Genomic DNA, 6,000 nt, shown 5'->3' with positions numbered 1-6,000 from the left:
AAACTATATTGGAAGTTTTTAGAACTGCGTGGAAAAACAGTATGTCCAGCTATAGACGGCTCTAAAAGCTGCCAGGGCAGAGCATATCCGCAAACTCATAGATAATAACCAAAACAATCCAAGGTTATTATTTAGCACAGTGGCTAGACTAACAAATAAACAGACACCACCCGATCTAAATATTCCCCCACAGTTTAATAGTAATGATTTTATGAATTTCTTTACTGATAAAATAGATAACATCAGAAATACAATATCAAATGTAGATTCTACTGCGTCTAGTATTTCAGCTTCATTCATCGCACCCAAAGAAAAACTGCAGTGCTTTACAACTATAGGACAGGAAGAGCTAAATAAACTTATCAGTGCATCTAAACCAACAACGTGTTTATTAGATCCTATACCCACTAAACTACTGAAAGAGTTGTTACCTGTAGCAGAAGAAGCGCTTCTCAATATTATTAACTCATCGTTAACTTTAGGTCACGTCCCAAAACCATTCAAGCTGGCGGTTATTAAGCCTCTTATTAAGAAACCACAACTGAATTCTAATGAACTGGCAAATTACAGACCCATTTCAAATCTTCCGTTTATGTCAAAAATATTAGAAAAAGTTGTGTCTGCTCAATTGTGCTCCTTCTTGCAAAAAAATTATCTCTATGAAGAATTTCAGTCAGGTTTCAGACCTCACCATAGCACAGAAACTGCACTTGTTAAAATTACAAATGACTTACTTCTTGCTTCAGACCAAGGCTGCATCTCATTGCTAGTATTACTTGATCTTAGTGCTGCGTTCAACACTATAGACCATGATATACTCATAGATCGACTACAAAACCATACTGGTATTCAAGGGCAGGCTTTAAGATGGTTTAGATCATACCTGTCCGATCGCTACCACTTTGTTCATTTAAATGGGGAGTCATCTCAATTATCACAAGTAAAGTATGGAGTACCACAAGGATCTGTCCTAGGTCCTCTTCTATTTTCAATATACATGCTGCTTCTTGGTAATATTATTAGAAAATACGGGATTAGCTTTCATTGTTATGCTGATGATACTCAACTATATATCTAAACAAGACCAGATGAAACTTCTAAACTATCTAAGCTAATAGATTGTGTAAAAAATGTAAAAGATTGGATGACCAATAATTTCCTCCTATTAAATTCAGATAAGACAGAGATATTACTTATTGGACCAAAAAACAATACACAGAATCTCTTGGATTACAATTTGCAACTAGACGGATGCACTGTCACATCCTCTAAAGTCAAAAATCTGGGTGTTATATTAGACAGCAACTTGTCCTTTAAAAATCATATTTCCCATGTTACAAAAACAGCATTCTTCCATCTTAGAAACATTGCCAAGCTTCGAAGCATGCTACCTGTTTCTGATGCTGAAAAGCTAGTTCATGCATTCATGACCTCTAGACTGGACTATTGTAATGCACTGCTAGCTGGTTGTCCTGCATCTTCAATAAACAAGCTACAGATAGTCCAAAATGCAGCGGCTAGAGTTCTTACCAGATCAAGAAAATATGATCATATTACCCCAATTTTACAGTCTCTGCACTGGTTACCTATTAAGTTCCGTATCATTTACAAAATATTATTACTTGCCTATAAGGCCCTAAATGGTTTAGCTCCTGCATACCTAACTTGTCTTCTACCACGCTACAATCCAACCCGCTCCCTAAGGTCGCAAAACTCTGGACTTTTGGTAGTACCTAGGACAGCAAAGTCCACTAAAGGAGGTAGAGCTTTTTCACATTTGGCTCCTAAACTCTGGAATTTTTTATTTTTTTTATATATTGTGCAGTTGCTTTGACACAATTTACATTGTTAAAAGCGCTATATAAATAAAGGTGACTTGACTTGACTATTAATACTTTTGATCTTTTATTTAAAAAAAAAAAAATCACTAAAATCTTTAATTGAACTAAAACAATTGAAAATGGGGTAAAAACTCATGAAATAAAGTTTTTAATAGTAATAATAAAGTTTAAATAATAGTTTTTCTCAAAGACACGTTGGACACAATTATTGGCACCCCTAGAAACTCTTATGAGTAAAATATCTCTGAAGTATATTCCCATTCATATTTACAATTTTGAGCACTCCAGGGTGATTATGAACATGAAATTATCCAGCCATGGCTTCCAGTTTCACAGAAATATAAATAGGAGGAAAAACAAAGTCCAAAATCCCCAAAAAATATATTTCTGATGTGCAGCTAAAGATAATTGAGCTTCACAAATTAGTGAAGTGGCTTTAAGAAAAAAGCTAGAGTAGTGAAAATGCCCATTTCCACCATCAGGGCAATAATTAAGAATTTCCAATCAACAGAAAATGTTACGAAACTGCCTGGAAGAGGACGTGTGTCTATATCGTCGTAATGCACAGTGAGAAGGAGAGTTTGAGTGGCTAAAGTCTCTCCAAGGACCACAGCTGGAGAATTGCAGAAAATAGTTGAGTCTTGGGGACAGAAACCCTTAAAAAAATTGTCAAACAGCACCGTCATCACCACATGAGTCATGAATCAGATCTCCGTGGCTCTCTCCGATGGCCACCGGAGGGCACCCTCACCTGAGACTTGACTTTCTCGGACTCCATTTCCCATGCACCCCCTGCAGAGACTAATCACCTGCATAGGTGTTTCCCATCTACTGCTCTACTTAAGCAGCATTCACTTTCACACTCTTTGAAAAGTCTTGTTTTGCCCCGGCTGACATTCCTAAGCATTTTCCCTGTTATTCTGTGACCCTTTTGTGTATGACCTTGGACTGTTTGACCACTGTTGATTCTCTGCCACCTGCCTTTGTGATCTTGCTCTTAAATCTCTAAATCTTCTCCTATAATGCCTGATGAGGTTAGAGAACACCTGACAAGAGATCAGAGACCATTTCTTCATCCAGAAAGATTCCCAGCTCCATGACTGTGCTTCTCCTCTTCAGTTCACCTCACTCATTTTCTACAGGGTTCAGGTCAGAGGACTGGAATGGCCATAGCAGAAGCTCGGTTTTGTGCTCAGTGACCCATTTTTGTGTTGTTTTTGAGGTTTGTGTTTGGATTATTGTACGGTTGGAAGATCCAAACATGGCCTATTATAAGATTTCTAACAGAGTCAGTCACTTATTGATTTTGTATCTGTTGGTATTTGATAGAATCCATGATGCCATGTATCTAAACAAGATGTCCAGGACCTCCAGCAGAAATATAGGCCCACAACATCAAAAATACAGCAGTATATTTCATTGTACACATGGGGTACTTTTTATCCCTGTGTTCATCAAACTCATCTTGAGTGTTTGCTGCTAAAAAGCAAATTTTTTAGTTTCATCTGACCATAGAAGCCAGTCCCATTTGAAGTTCAGTTGTCTGATAACTGAATATGCTGGAGATTGTTTTTGTATGAACTAGGAGAAGTTTTCTTGAAACCCTCCCAAACAACATGTTGTAATGAAGGGTCAGAAGCGTGTGGATCCATTTGCAGATTATCTTTAATAATCAAGATCAGGGTCAAACAGGTAGTGTTCAAACATTGAAAAAAAATGCAATTGATTGTGCTGGTGCCTCCATGTCCTGCGCTTTAGCGCACATTTATCTAGGTTTAACGTTTAAACATTGTTATATGCTTGAACTGTTTTAGTATATCTATATATTTTATTTTAGGCAAGTTGTGATGATTTGAGAAGGCTAAATTGATCAAACATACACTATGATCGGCCCGTGGGTCTGCCGCTGGCCGCCTGGTCGTTACTTTAAGAAAGAAAAAAAAACGTAGGCCTATTTAACGAACAAAAAATGCTCCAAACATTTTTCTAAATTTACTTAATAAAAAAACGAAATACAATCACTTTGCCATTACATACAAAACTGAACTATTTTAATAGCTGAAACATGAGCCGTTTTGGAAGAAGGTAAAAAAAAAAAAGATGGGCTCGGGTCGGTAATTCCGACAAGCTGTTGGACACGGGCCGGGCTAGGGCCCGAGCGTCTCGGGCTAGGGCCTAAATTTGAGGCCCGTGCAGGGCTCTACTCTGTGCTGTAGCCTATCTTTCCGAGAGATGTAAAGAGTTTGTTTTTGTTCCTTCATATGCATTTAATCCATAAAGTGTCTGTTAAGCAGTTAAGCATTTCACATGTAAAGGGTTTAGTGGGGAACAAGGGTTTAGCGGGGGTTAATTAACACTATACAAACATTTCTACATGCTAGCATAACAGAATTTACAAAATGTGCTATTATTTCCTTGCCATATCATCACTAGGCTATATAGATAAAAAAAAATGTGCCAAAGTTAAAAAATCTTTTGAATATATATATAGCTGAACATTTATTCAACCATTGCAAAAGTAAATTTCTGGCTGAAGTAAATTTGTCATCTCAGTTTTTTGTATTTATATAAAATATTATTTTAATATTTTAAACTATTTTTCTTAAATACATAATTTCAGCCATATTATGCTTTTAATTAAGATTAAGCTTATAGTAATGTCAATTGTTTTTTTTTATCTCAAATATGTTGGTGGGTCTTGAAATAGATTTAGCTGGTCTAGGTGGGTCGTGGAATGGAAAAGTTTGGAAACCCCTGCTCTAGTGGTTGGTGGTTAACCATTAAGCTGGCCAAAGTCTTTGTATTGGCCTTGAGCACTTTGGTCTTCTGAATGCTAGAAGACCTGTCTCGGCTGCCTTCTGTTCTACCTCTCTCAATTTCTCTTGCATTTGTTGTTGATTTTGGGACAGTAATGCGATATCATCTGCGAAGTCTAGGTCGTCCAGTTGTGTGAACAGGGTCCACTGGATCCCATTGCGCCTGTTGTCCGTGGCTTGCCGCATGATCCAGTCGACCACTAAGAGGAATAGTAATGGGGAAATTAAGCAGCCTTGCCTTAATCCTGTTGTGATGTGAAAAGCTTCTGTCAGCTGGCCTTCATGTATGATTCTACATTGCATTCCTGAATAGGTGTTCTTGATGATGGTGGTGAATTTCCCTAGTATGCCGTAGTGTCTCATCAGTTGCCAGAGCACTTCCCTATCCAGACTATCGAATGCTTTCTCGAAGTCCAGAAATACTGTATAAAGTGGTGACTTAAACTCTTGGTCGGTACATGATCTATTTTGCCTGAATCCAGCTTGGTTGTCTCTAAGCTCTGCGTCCACTGCTGCCTTGAGGCGTTGCAAGATTATCCGGTTTAGGATTTTGCCTGGTACGGATAGAAGCATTATACCCCTGTAGTTGTCGCAGAGGCTTAGGTTGCCTTTCTTGGGTATTTTTACCAGATGGCCTTCCTTCCATTCCCCAGGCAGGTCTTCTTCCTTCCAGATCCAACCAAACAGGTCATATAGTATTTGCGAGACAGTTTCTACGCCTGCTTTAAGAGCTTCTGCCGGTATATTGTCTGGACCTGGTGCCTTTTTGTTCTTGGAGAGCATGATGGCTTTTTTAATCTCTGCTTTGGTTGGCCATCTGCAGTCAACTGACAGGGGGACTTCTGCAGGTTGTATGTTTGCTCTTACTGCCATGTTTGTCCTGCTTCCTTCCACCTGGCTTTGGCAATTCCAAGTATATGGATGCCATATGTCTTCATTTAATTCGCGATGGTCTGCTCTTTTCCTGTAATTTGCATTGAGCGCACATTCCATGTTCCAATCTTTATGATAGATTTAGAATTAAGAAGTTTCCACCTTGTGGCTTCCTATCAGCTTTGACCACAGGGCTTCATCCTCCTTCCAGTTGAAAGTTCTCTTCCTCCCAATTCTAAGGTGTGTGATTATATCGTTCAGTGTTTCTGTAATTAAAGTTTGTCCTTTAGACGGGGGATTGGCCTACCTAGAGGTTGTTTCTGCCAGTCAAATGCGGGTTAAATATATTTGATGAATTTAAAAATGAGAATTTACTCCCTCTCAGGCCATCCAAGATGTAGGTGACTTTTTGTTTATTCATAAGATTTTTAGATGAAACTGTGGTACTTAGTGATTCATAAAATGCAAGT

Source organism: Barbus barbus (genome assembly GCF_936440315.1).
Source record: "Barbus barbus genome assembly, chromosome: 39".
Taxonomy (NCBI): Eukaryota; Metazoa; Chordata; class Actinopteri; order Cypriniformes; family Cyprinidae; genus Barbus; species Barbus barbus.
This window is presented reverse-complemented; position numbering follows the sequence as displayed.